Source organism: Carya illinoinensis, chromosome 4 (assembly GCF_018687715.1).
Source record: "Carya illinoinensis cultivar Pawnee chromosome 4, C.illinoinensisPawnee_v1, whole genome shotgun sequence".
In the NCBI taxonomy this organism is placed as follows: Eukaryota; Viridiplantae; Streptophyta; class Magnoliopsida; order Fagales; family Juglandaceae; genus Carya; species Carya illinoinensis.
In genome coordinates, this window is record NC_056755.1 from 7,157,473 (window position 1) to 7,171,829 (window position 14,357).

The window sequence follows — 14,357 nt, forward strand, 5'->3', positions numbered from 1 at the left end:
TACTCAAGATGAAACGTGACTGGAATACGAAAGGACTGGAGCCCTGACGTAACATAATGTGATTTGAACATAACTTGAAATACATGACCAATTTGAGATAGAAACATTTCATAACATGGCATAACATATAATAGACAACATATTTAACATGACATACTTGTAATGTACAGTAATACATGACAGAATATATTATGTAACAGATAAAAATTGATGACAGAATAAATTCTGTATAATAGACAATTACATGATAACTTGGCATGGCATGACATATATGATAACACACATACATACACTGTAATTCCTTTACTTAGCAGACATACACAGTAGACTGCTAGTAAGTTAAAAACTAACTTACCTCGATCTCCGCGTTTCTTATAAAACTTCAAGTGCGACCACGATGAACTGTAATTAGTGATTCTAAAAGTTAGAACTAAATCACTAAATATTTGAAATATGGAAAATACTAACTTAAAGAGTAAAATTTTCATTTTACTCTCTACATGTGGGAAAATGACCGTTTTACCTATAACTTAAGGATTTTGCATACTAACTCCAAAAGTTTCTAAAATTTACATTCCTCATGTAAATTTTGTCCTAAACTTAAATATCAACTCAGAAAATTTAAAACAAAACACAACTATGAAGAACACACTATGGCTGAAACATCCATAGGCCATTTCCCTTGATTTTTGTTGCAATTCATTCCAATTTCAAAACTCATGCTTAAACTAAAATTTTGCAACAAACATCTTCCAATCCTAAATTCAAAACCATACTTAAAACATCCATTTAGAAAAAGCTAATAATTAACACCAAAGTTTTTTGTAAAAAGATCCAAGCAGTTAAATCACAAGTTTTGACCTTAAATCAAAACATCTCCAAGAATTTTAAAAAATCAAATCTTACTTCTAACATATTCATAATATCATCCTAACATCAACCATGCTTTAAATCATCAAACTAAAGTCACCAAAATCACAAAATAACATTTGGAGTTTTTGATTTTACACTTAGTCCAAAAACATAAACTTTTTCCTCAACTAGTTTTGATAAATCTCTTGATCTATGACTTATAAATATATGATCTTCAAACCAAACCATCACATGGTTTAAAAAGATGTCCTAAAACATATATAAGCTTCTAATTCAAGATCAAATGGTTAGAAATTAACCAAAACATAAATTTAGCCAAGAATATCCACACTTTGGCTTATTTGAATATCTCTTTGCATAGAATTTCATATCTTTGAAACTAACATCAAATATCTTCAAAATAATAGTATAACATGTATATAAGATACTTAGGATCCTCCAGTAAAATTATTAAAGTCATTAGAATAGGTTTAGACCACCAAAGAGTTAAACTTTCTCAAAACAGAAACTGTTTTTCTTCTTCCAGTTTCTAAGTTTCTAAATCTAAGAAAATATTTCATCAAAACCTTTAATCGTGCAAATATCCTCAACCAATAATCACATATACATGTTAAAAATACTCCATAAAAATTTCAGACCAATATCTATCCATTAGCGTAGTCAAAAACTCCAAACTATAACATATTCTCCAGTTTATCTCCCAGAATGACCTTTCTATAGTTTACATAATATTTGACTGACCAAATGATCTTCAAATGGGGCAAATAAGATATCCATGTAAACTAGACTAAAAAAGGAACAACTTATATGAAGGAGACTTTATGATAAAACACTTACAAAAGCTTCGAAATGGGTGTGCAATAGACCTCCTAAAAGCTGTCCGAGAGAGAGTGTTTGATATTCTTTCAATAGAAAGTGTAAATGAAGATAATTTCATGGGGAGAGGTGGCTGGAGATACTTATGGATGAGATATGGAAGAGATGAGGCTAGAGTTGAGAGTTGAGTGTAGTTTTCTCCTACCCAAAATATCTATAAAAGATTATCTCATAATATTCTATCAATAGTATCTACAAAAAATCAACTTAAGATATTTTTATCTAATAATATCTATAAAAATAAACTCAAAATATTTTTACCCAATAATATTCATGAAAATTATCTCAAGATATTTCTTTTTATCCAATAATATCTACAGTTTTGAACAGACGTTTTGTCCGAAAATATAAAAAAATGTTATTGCGCCATAAAACTTTAAATAACCCTCTGAGTCTAATGGCACAAACCATAATACATTTTGACACTTCTAACTATCTCCAATAATCAAAAACACACTTCTGATACCATAGTAAATAATAACACTAACTATGTAGTTAGACAAAAACCTATACGATTAATGGATTCGTGAAAACTTATGGGATTTTCATGAGGTTCCTAAAGTTAATAGAAATTTCACAATTGAATTTCTAACGGGCTGTTACAACATAGATACATTTCCGCTCAATAAATATAGATGTAAGTTATTGCAGAGTGGTATTTTATTAACCTATTGCCTCTATGGTTGTTAATAGATTCGAGAATTGCGTATCTTGAATCCAGATGAAGTTACAGATGAACTTTATGCTCTTGCTTGCGGACCAGATCCTTGGGTGGGATCATATAGTGGATGCATCATGAATGGAATTCGGTTTCACACAAAAGACCGTGAACAACATCGACGCAGCCAAAATAGTGGGGTTGTTGTTGCTGGGGTACATCAGTCGATGCCGGTTGATTTCTATGGTGTGTTGAAAGAGATCCTTGAATTACGCTACATGGGCTGGCATCTTGTATACTTGTTTAAATGTGACTGGTGGGATGTTGGTGATCATAGACGTGGCATACGTGTAGGGGACCATCTTACAAGTGTGAATACATCAAGAAAGTGGTATCAGGATGAGCCTTTCACCCTTGCATCTCAGTGCTCACAAGTATTTTATTTAAAAGATGATAGTATGGTGGGGAATTGGCAAGTGGTACAAAAGATTACCAATAGGAATGTCTATGACATTCCTCCTGTCCCAACTGCATTGGATGATGGTGAGGACTCCTCTGAAGGTGATGCATTTCAAGAGGAAGAAGCTAGTACTGAAGATTTTTCGATCAATGAAAGTGATAGTGGCTTGGGAAACACATTGCATCGGGAGGATGAAGAACTAATTGTTGTTAATGAGGTAACTATGCTACCTCGTTCTACTCCCGACGATGCCGACCAAACTTTTATTGAAGATGATGTGGATGGTGACGACTATGGCGATCATCCCAATACTGACCATTATGAGTCTGAGAATGAGGACGGGTCCCAATCGAATTCTGAAACAGAATCTGAATAATGTTTGGTCTAATTGCATGTACTTGGCAATTTCCCTATATATTTACTAATGTGGTAATGTACTTTTACTTTCGAACTCGAAACCTTATCGTAATTTGTACTGATCAGTAGGTTTTTACTGGTTATGCTGCCTGTAGGGGTAGAACAAGTATTTATGATTAAGGTGTTAAGTAGGTTCTAACATTTGTACTCTTCAGTACATTTCCTTACTGCATGTTGGAGGGTTTTGATCCATGTTTTAAGCATGTAGAAATAGGTTTTAATTAAGACCAAAAACCCATCCTGATTGAAGAATAAAACCATTGCTACCTTTTAATGAAGATGGGTAACAACTTTCTCTTTACACTTGTATAATGAAATGAATATGCTCTGTTGTTGCTGATGTACAATTATGGAAAAATACATATGTGAATATTTACATAGGGTTTTCATTTCCCTTTGGCACATATATACATCGGGGATGTATTTTTGTTATATGATGTGCTCTACCTATCATCTGTCCGCTGTTCTTCCAATACTCTCTCACAACGTTGAATCTATTAATATATATCAATTATAATGTATGGGTGATGTACTGAAGTTTCCAATGAATATTCTACAACCTCTGATGTTGTTAGTTTGCAATATTTGGGTATTAGTATCAGGACAAGGTTGTATCGGCCTGTTTCTATTGCTTTGAATTAGTACAAGTGAAGTTTTCTATGATGGTCTTATTCTTTGTTTGGAAGCAAGCTTGTATTTAATGACTATCCGCATCAGTTTCATTAAAATAACTTCACTTATCATTTGCTATGTTCTAAGCTATGAATATTCAATACCAATACCTTTCTATTGGAGTACTTCGATAACCTGAGAAATGTTAAATTTTATAGCAAAGTTGTATGGTGAAAAATATCATTAGGAGTATTTGTTTATGGATTGCTGTTTTTAGTTAGTAAACGTCCACAATGCATTGTATGAATTGAGAGTACTATATATATATAGGTACAATTTATATTCTTTCTCTTTAGGTAATGGCAAAGGAATTTTGACATATATATGCATAAATCTAAGAAAAACATGGCAGATAAAGGATGAGAGAGAGAGAGAGAGAGAGAGAGAGAGAGAGAGAGCTAATAGATAGGGAGAGAGAGAGAGAGAGAGAGAGAGAGAGAGAGAGAGAGAGAGAGAGAGAGAGAGAGAGAGAGAGAGTACTAGAAATTCAATAGTGTGACTGGTTGGTACAAACTTTGACTTAAATGCCACTTGTTTGCTTATGCCAAATAACAAATGAGTTATGACTCTTAAGTTTGTACTAGATTTACTAGGAAGCTTGGATGAATCTATGGATTGATGTAAATTTGTATGAATTTAAAATGCAACATGGCTACCTGTCATGGAGGAGTGATTTGTAGCCATGCAAGGCCTAATTTACTCTCATATGTATTAAAATTTCCTGTTAGTAGAAGTTATTATATATAGCTTCATTTGTGGGGCGGTGGTGCTCTTCCATAGTGTCGACAAGAGGCTGGGATTTGCATCATTCAAAGCCAAAGTGATATATAAGCTTGTTATACATTGTTCTTGTTGTTATAGTGTTAAATATTTTACAATTAAAGTGAAATACTTGCACATATATGCTGATGTACTTATTTTCTATATATAAATGGATTGCGTTTATCTATCAACCCTTAGAGACTATGGATGTTGGTAATGCAGGATGTTAAGTAGCTAAAATGACATATAACAGACTCTGAGTTTTCCTAATAGACGTAATTGACTCATGGCAATGGATACAGTGGGAATGGTTCTATATTAGGAGAGAATTTATTGGCTACTAAAGTTTGGCTACTACAAGCTAAGTTTAGTTGGCAAAATGTGAATTGTTGGTGATTGAGAGAGCAAGAGGAATGACTTTACAGGAAATTCAATCATTCTACCTGTCACGGTACGATTGTACAGATATTTGAGACAATGTAAACAATGCACAGTAGCACTATCTGTTGCAAGGGATCTAAAATTATCGTGTTAATTTAAATTGGAAATTCTAAAAGAACTGACTAGCTAAAACAACAATTAATTATTTGGTTAATTGGTTAGTGGAGATTCATGTGGTTATTAGACTAAAGTAATAATAAATTGGAAAAATCAAACCCATAGGCATTGCACACGGCTAATGACTAAGATATGAGCCCCAAATGTTGAGAGCATATGTGACGACATCACGTGCAGCAAGCTCTATACACGATGTGAATAAATTAAAAAAATGTATAAGAGCCATGGATTGTAGGCAAGTCATTGCGCGGTAAGTTTCCTGCAATACGTGGGAAATCTAAAATTTTGGGCACCTTTTCCAAGGAGTGAAGTCAGAAAGTGGTTGAGTTTGGTGCACTTCCTGGTTAACATCCTGAGTAAAGTTACTTTATGTAAATCATGGTTACGTTCTTGGGTTTTGAAGAGATATATAAGCTGCCCTCTAATGCCCATTACCAATGGAGGAAGCTGAGGGTTAAATGAAGTTTGGCTATGTGAGTTTCTGTCCTCTGGGAAACTCAACACCTACATAGTAGCAGCAACTGACCCCAGCTATTCAGTTGTTCAAAGCCTTCACACTGCGAACAAACCTATGTGAGTCCTCCTTACCTTTTACTCTTTACATGCAAACTGTTCAAATGTTGTTTCTATAAACTGACTACATCTACTTCTTAAGTTTTGAAAGTTAAAAAAAAAATAAAGAACAGAGGTTGTATTTGTGCCTGAATATGATGGGGTTTTATCGAAAATATGTTGTCAATGGTGCGATAACAGAATATTTTTTACACTGTGGCATTTGTTATTTCCCTCAGCTACAAGTAACTTCTCATATTTTTGTAGGGTTCATTCCCTTGCAGCATTTCAACTTCAGTTCTGTGTGCAGGCTATAATAATAATTATTATCTTTGGACTTATGTATCAGGAATTTCCAAATATGTTGCTTAGGTCAAAGGATATAGATGTACGATATTATAACTTGTTCCATTTCATGATAATATGTATTTGTAAAAGACTAAGTTTGTCTTATCTAGAAATGTGCAAATAATAGATGGTGTGACACCCTAATAATTATCTGGTCCATATGACCATCAATATCTCAAAAATATGGTTGTTTTTGAAATACATGGCATTTGAAGGCAATTGCTGAGAATAGAGTATGTTTTAATGAGGACTATGCATTGGAAATCCTTGGAAATCTGTGCCATTGATGAAGTTATATTTCATACTATAGTCTGAAGATATGCAAAGAATACAAATGTTGATGGTCACTAAATATTCCAGGGCAATGATAGTTACTAAATATAGTATGTATGTGATGATATTTTAAGACAAAAGGTCACTGGAATTTTCTGTTTTTCACAATGCAAGTGTTTATAACAAACATCTGTAGTGTGTATACATATAATAATAGTTTTATGTATATGCTCATCTATAGTATCCATATCTATTATATATATAGCATAACTTTAGTCCTGTCAGATGGTTGTATGGTATACCAGATATACGATTCATAGAATTTATGGAAATATACAATCTGGCATTTCATTATAAATATGCATGAAAAGCTGATATTAACAATTTATTATATGATGTAGCTACAATGAGAGGAACAAAGAATGCATGTAGGGGACGTGGTGGCAATCGCACATCAGTACATGGTAGAGGCCAAGGGGCACAAACTCGAGCATGCATTCTAAGGGACGAGTCTGTTTCATTTTCAGATGCATCCACTCAAGGCCCAAGTGTCGCACCAGAGGAGGACACAAATCCTGTGAATGAGGCTGAAATTGCTAACACGCTAGTTGAAGGTATATAAGATGATTAATACACAAGTTTCAGAATTGTACCAACTGTCTATTAAATAGAATAAGTACATTGTCAATTTGCAAGTGGTAATAAGGTGATAAATAACATTTCCTGCTTTCATTGTGCAAGCTCCTCCCACTCGAAAGCGTGGAAGAGGACCAGCAAGGTGTACCGAATTTGATCGCATTCGGAAGTTTGGGAAAGTAGCGGTGGAGATTAAGGATGGGCAAAGAGGAGTATCATGTGAAAATGCAACGATATTTTCAACACTCATGACATGGATTGTAAAGTTGTATGCCGACATGCGTCATGCAAGCTGGACTCGTGTTGATAAACTGAACAAGAAAGAGCTAACAGATCGTGTTAGGGTAAAGATTATGGCATATGATGGAAGCAAATTATGACTGAGATTTTAATTTGCTATTTTTCAGTGACACTAACTAGTTGATACATGTAGGCTGATTTTGAATTGGATTGGTCTAAAAGCAACCATCAAGAGACAGTGGCAATGTCACTTGCTCAGAAATATAATGATTTTCACTACCTATTACACTGCAAATACCTTGAGTATGAAACACATGAGGCAGCCCTTTCTGGAGGGACAAAGATGGTGGACAAAGCTGTGTGGGAAGCTTTATGTGAGAGATGAGGGAGTGAGGAATTTAAGGTAACAAAATTGTACTCTCAGTCTTTACAGTTCATTAGCAGCTTGTATTTAATTCGTGTACCTGGACGTTGGGATTAATTACATTGTGTCAATGATAGAATCTATCAAGGCGGAACAAAAGTAATAGGAAAAATCAAAGGATAAATCACACGGGTGGCAGGAAGTCATTTGTTAGGCTAATGGAGGAAAAGGTGAAGTTATACAAGCATTTAACAAAGTCATATAGTGTTTTTCTTCCTGTTTCCAACGAATATTTTACTTATTAAACTGATGTTAAAATCATGAAGCGGGAACAAGCTCCAAATCATGTTGCTTTCTATCGGGAGGTGCATTGGTCTACAAAGAAGGGTAGATTTATTATTGAAGCTGCTGAGCACAACTACGTGAGTTATAATGGCTATATATTTTGAGAGTCTTATAGATATTTGTTAGGACAGTAATTGCTTAGTTCTCAAACACTGATTTCTTATTGTTGTCTAATGTAGAATATGATGCTTGAGCGGATGAATGAGATGGAACCAGAAGATAACAATGATGAGAATGCCAATGCAGTGTTTAAGGAGGTGTTGGGGTCCCGATCGGGCTATGCTAGAGGTTTAGGACACTTAGTTATGCCTGAACCATCTCAATCCTTGCTATCCAATAGGGAGTTTGAACGTCTTAGGGAGGAGAATGAGAAGAACAAGGCAGAGAATGACAAGAACAAGGCTGAGGCAGAGTTGTTCAAGAAGAAATTTGAGACATTTATGAATGATTTGCAAAAGATGAATGCTTGTTTTTTAGAGTGTGATAGGCTTAATGAACGTGTTACAGAATTAGAGTCCCAAAGGGAGTCTCAACGGGAGACTCCAGGAGATGCGTAGGCATCCTCCCCTTCAAATCACTTTTGTTGAATTTTTTATGGTATTTTGAACCTTTGCTGGAGTAGCATAGAAAATGCATGAAGCATCCTTTTGTTGAGCATCCTTTTGAATGATATTTTATGAGTTGGTGGTTTTGGAGTGGTAATAAAGATGCTAGGACATTGTTGTGTACCAGTAGTGATGGATACATACTTTTGTTTATTTTCCCTAAAGAGAAGTGTCAAAGATGCCAGCCCATGGCCTTTAGAGCAGGGAACATGTATGTGTTATTTATATTTCATTGCATGCTGGTTATTACTTAATGCATTAGGCGACCAATAAATGTGGTAAGCACTGGTGTGTTACTTGCATGGTCTATTGAAGATTATAAATGTTATAAATACATCCAGATTACTATATCTTCCTGGTTCACTTGGAGTTAGAAATACTATTGCAGTAGTTGGAAATTGATAGTAGAATAACATTTTCAGCAATCATAGAATGATGGGGAATGTCACTGCTGTCAGATAAAGAGACTTGCTTGACTATGTAACTATGTGGTGTCAGGTTAAGACATATAAGGAATATGTGTTTCAAACATAGAATATTGTAGTTAATCTTCTAACATTGATAGTCTAGGTGAAGTCATGCCAAATAGGTGAATTTTTGTATAAGAGGTTACAAGAATATTGCTAAAAGTTGGTACACATCTAGATAACCTATGTACCCCAAATTCTGAAGGTTGAATATGCAATACTCAATCTGTTTATATCTTCAGTGCTAGATAAGATACTTTCACAAAAAATAGGCTACTTTCACACTAATCTAGGCAAGACTGTAAGAGCAGTCTAATTGCCACCCAAGCACTGAAGGGTTGAGTAAGTTGGGATGTCCCCAAGTAATAGGAAGCATGCAATTGTTGATAATGTGATATTATATTATATTATGGTTTCTGAAAAATTGCATTTGACCATAACATTTTAGAATGACATCTGTTTTTACTTTTCTATGTGACATTTGCTGATCTACTATGTTCAAACACAAGATGCCAAGGGTGAGTTATGAAGCTCCATGCATGCAGCAAAAGAAGAATGCTCCAGCAAAGATTGGGAATGAAGCTATACATGGTCCTTGTATGCATTATATGGTTTGCACAAGTGTGGTTGGATAAAATACATGCATTTTCTTTTGTGTATCTATGGCTTTAACCGATATTTAGATATTTTGTAAATATATGCATGCTGGTGACATGCTAAATCCCAATAGACCATATGCTTTTCTTATATATTCAATATATAAGAAGGTTTCTTATCCCAATAGACCATGCACCTTGGTTTTGGGCATTCACGTTCAGGTATTATATTGTTTGGGCAAGTTATCGACTAGCATTAATGCAAACTGTTAACATCAGGGTGGGTGAATCTCAGGCCAAAACATTTGCACAGCAAACTGAGTACCTCTGAAATATTTAGGTATTATTTTGAATTGATGTCTAGCTAATTTCTCAACAATGTAAGAAATCACTACAATAGAATTCAAAATACATAAATTCGATCAACATTAATCTTACAACAAATAAGAATGTTGCAAAAATAAATAAATAAATAAATAATAATAATAATAATAATAATACCTTTACCCCTATTATTTATCGTCTCCAGAAAACGATAAATAGAAATGGTAGGACCCTGATTTGGGATAATATGTGCATGCCAGAATTGCATTTGTTTGGGACAAATGGATTCCCTAGGTATTAACCATAAGCCGTGAAGCTCAATTTATGTCCAAATTGAGTTATTCTGGCAAACCGATACTATGGAAAAAATAGTTGCTTTCATTACTATTTATCAGCTTTTCTTACCAGTACATTTATAGGTATATCATATTTCCGAGGAATTATTTTGTCCCAAATGATCATCTCTTGTGATGAACATAACACGGGAATATATATTTCCGGTAACTTTCTAATGCGGGATTTACTATTCCAAGAAGACAAAATTACCAGAATAACTTATCTGGGATGACCTACATGTCGTAGGAAACTTCTATTTTCGGCTGGTTACATTCCTTGGAAATACTAGTTTCCAATATACTAACATATCAGAATATAATATTTCTGGTGTTAAATTGCTGGGAGAAAGTTAGCTTTTCTAACGATTCGGTGATGCCAGAAATAGTCATAATTTCGGACATTGCAAAGTCTCGCTAGAACTAATAGCATCTTGGGCCAGTTATTTCTGGTGACTCTGCTAGGACCTGAATATGCCAGAAATAGCTTATTCTGGCAGGAAATGGGAGTAATTGGGACCAAATTTCTCCCGGGAAAAGGCGATTTCTGTTATAGTGCATCTTCATTCTCCTAGTTACAGAACCCACATATGGCATCCTCCAACACTTGTTTTCTCAACAAATTCAGAAAAGTTGGAAAATTTTCATGATAAGCCTTCCATGCAAAAATCTTCATTTTTTTGGGAATTTTCAGCAACTACAACCACTTCCAAAAAACAAAATCAGTTCTCTCCCTTAAATGCGAATTTGACTCTGCTGTAGTACTCTATAAGCACTCCTCATTGAATAGTAACTATTCTTATCATGAACCCAAAACAAAGAATCTACTTAACTGATAGAAACTCGCATCTTTAGAATCCGTTGAACTACATTTGGATTCAATAGAGCCCTCAAAATCTAAACATTCCACCAACCCGTATGCTCATCTATTAGTGATTGAACTCTTAAATCTTCCTCTACCTCAAAATGAACTAGAGGCAAAGCAAAATCTGGAATCCAATGATCTTTAAACACTCTAACAGATTTACCATTCCCCACACGCCACCTACAACCCCTTTTTAAACACTTAATTGATTCTCAAATTCCCCTCCAAACATAAGATGGCTGAAAACAAACTTTGGCTTCAAACAAGTTTTTATTAGGGAAATACTTAGCTTTATAAATTCGATAAAATAAAGAACCCTCATTTCCTAGAAGTCTCCATCATTGTTTAGCTAAGAGAGCTAAATTAAAAATATGTAAATCTTTAAAACCCATCTCTCCTCTAAACTTTGAAGAGCAAAGATTCTCCCAACTAACCCAATGTATTTGGTTTTCTTGAGATTGATTTCCTCATCAAAACTTAGCCATCATCATCTTTAGCTCATGATACAAAAGCTTTGGGAACAAAAAATAGCTCATAGCATATGTTGGAATAGACATTGCTATAGCCTTAATAAAAACTTCCATACCCTCTTATGATAACAACTTTCCTTTCCACATTTGTAATTTCTGCCATACTCTTTTTTTAATACCCAAGAAAGCTTTTTTTTTTGACCTTCCAACCAAAGGTGGAAGACCTAATTACTTCTCATACTGTTCAGTATAGCTACACCCCCCCCCCCCCCCCAAATAAAAGCTACATAATCTTGGTTCTTAGCACATCATTCACATTCCTACTAAACACCATATAAGTTTTTTCTTTATTAATACATTGCCCTGAGGCTCTTTTATATTTGTTCAATAAATAATGTATCTTCTGTGTTGAATCCAAGATTTCAAGTTTTGTTCAATTATATATCTACACATGGATTTTGATGATAACAAATGAATTCAAAGAATAAAGGAGTCTCAAACTCAAGTTGTCTACACAATGGACTCAAGCGCATCAAGAAACCAAGCATGAGCAAGAAGGGAACAAGTTCACATTAAAGTCATAAAGTAATATTGTAAATATTTTAAAAATTTGAAATTAGGATTAAGGTTCAAAATTAATATTTTATCAAAAAATATTAAAATACATTTTCCACATGTGCATGAATATTTTGAAAATTAAATTTGAAAATTTTGAAAGTTGATTGATTGTCATCTTTTACATGTGCATGACATAATTAAAAGTTTGAATTTGATTGTCATCTTTCATATATGCATGTTTTATTTGAATCTTTTCAAAAGTGATTGATGCTCTTTTTGTCTTATGCAAAATGTATATGATTTTGTTTGAAAATTTTGAAAATAGTAAAAATGATTGATTGTCATCTTTCACATGTGTATGTTTTATTTGAATATTTTCAAAACTGATTGATACTCTTTTTTGACTTATGCAAAAGGTAGATGATTTTGTTTGAAAATTTTGAAAAGCAAAATGTGCTCCTTTTGTCATATGCAAAAAGTAAAAAAATTAGATTTGAAATTTTTGAAAAGTTAATGATGTTGTTTTTGACAAATGAAAAAGAAGAAACTTTTATTTGAATTTTTTGAAAAGTGAATGATGTTGTCTTTGACATGTGAATCTTTTTAAATCTGAATATAAAATCTCATATGCTTATAAATAGATCATTTGAGAGTTTCACATTTATAACACCAAAAACATACAACATTCATTCAAAACTTTCATTCTCTCTTCTTTAAGCATTGAGCCTTAAATCTTGTTCATTTTGAAAAAGATATAGTTTGCGCTATATTGTTCTTATTTCACTCATTGAGGAGTGTTTTCTGATAACCTACCCACTATCAGCTCTTATATCAGTAAAAGGGTGTGCATAACTCTTATACGTATAAAAATTATTCTACACAAGGAATAGTTGAATCACCACGTGTAAGGTGATTGCAAGTGTAGAAGGTGTTCTACATGAAATCTTTTGTAGCAGAGTTGTTCAAACGTGTAATAAGTTTCTATCTCCACCTAAAAAAGGTTGAATAGTGAATTTGGGCATCCTTGAGGGGTAGCTTGAGGCAAAGACTTAGGCAGTGGGGCCGAACCTCGGTAACATACTGAGTTTACTTCTCTTTTACCTTTACTCTTTATATTGATTGCTGCTTCGTATTTTATTTATATTTTATATTGTGTATTTGATTTATAATTGTTAATTTTTCAAATATAACCCAATTCACTTCCTCTTTTGTAAGTCATCTGAGAAACATTCTGATTGGTAATCACATCAATTTTACAAAAAATATGGCTATCATCCGCAAATAACAAGTGATTAACTCAAGTGGTACCTCTACATAACCTTACACCCTCCACTACATTCATTCCAACAATTTTTTTTAACAAAGAAATAAGGTCTTCAGTACACAAAGGAAACAAGTAAAGAAATAAGGAATCTCTTTGCCTGAGTCCTCTACTTGGAATGATAGAGCCTTTTGGACTCCCATTTACAAGCACAGAAAAAGAAACTGGTTTCACACACTTCATAACCAAACTAATCAAATTTCGAGCAAATCCAAGTGATCCCATTATTTTTTTCAAAAACACTCATTCCACTGTATCGTAAACCTTGCTCATATCAAGCTTAAGGGACATGAACCCCTTAATGCCACATCTCTTATTTATCAAAAAGTGCAACAACTTGTATGCAATCAACACATTATCAGTAATTTGTCTACTAGGAACAAAAGCACACTGAGTATCTGATATCACTTCTGGCAAAACTTTCCTAAGTCTATTTGCAATGACTTTTGATAAAATCTTATAAAGTACATTATAAAGACTAATGGGATGAAAATCTGCTACCGTAGAAGGAGAGGCTTTCTTAGGAATTAGAGTTATGAAAGTATGGTTCAAATTTGTAAGAAATTCTCGAGAATTCAAAGCTAAAAGCAAAGCATCAGTAACATATTTACCTATCACATGCCAATACTTCTGAAAGAAAACAGAAGACATTCCATCTTGTCTAGGAGTTTTAGAACTGTGCATCTGTTTGAGTACAATCTCCACTTTCTCAGCAACATAAGGTTTAACAAGTTTCACATTATCCCTTCAATGACTTTCACCCCAATGCTCGATAAAACAGCTTT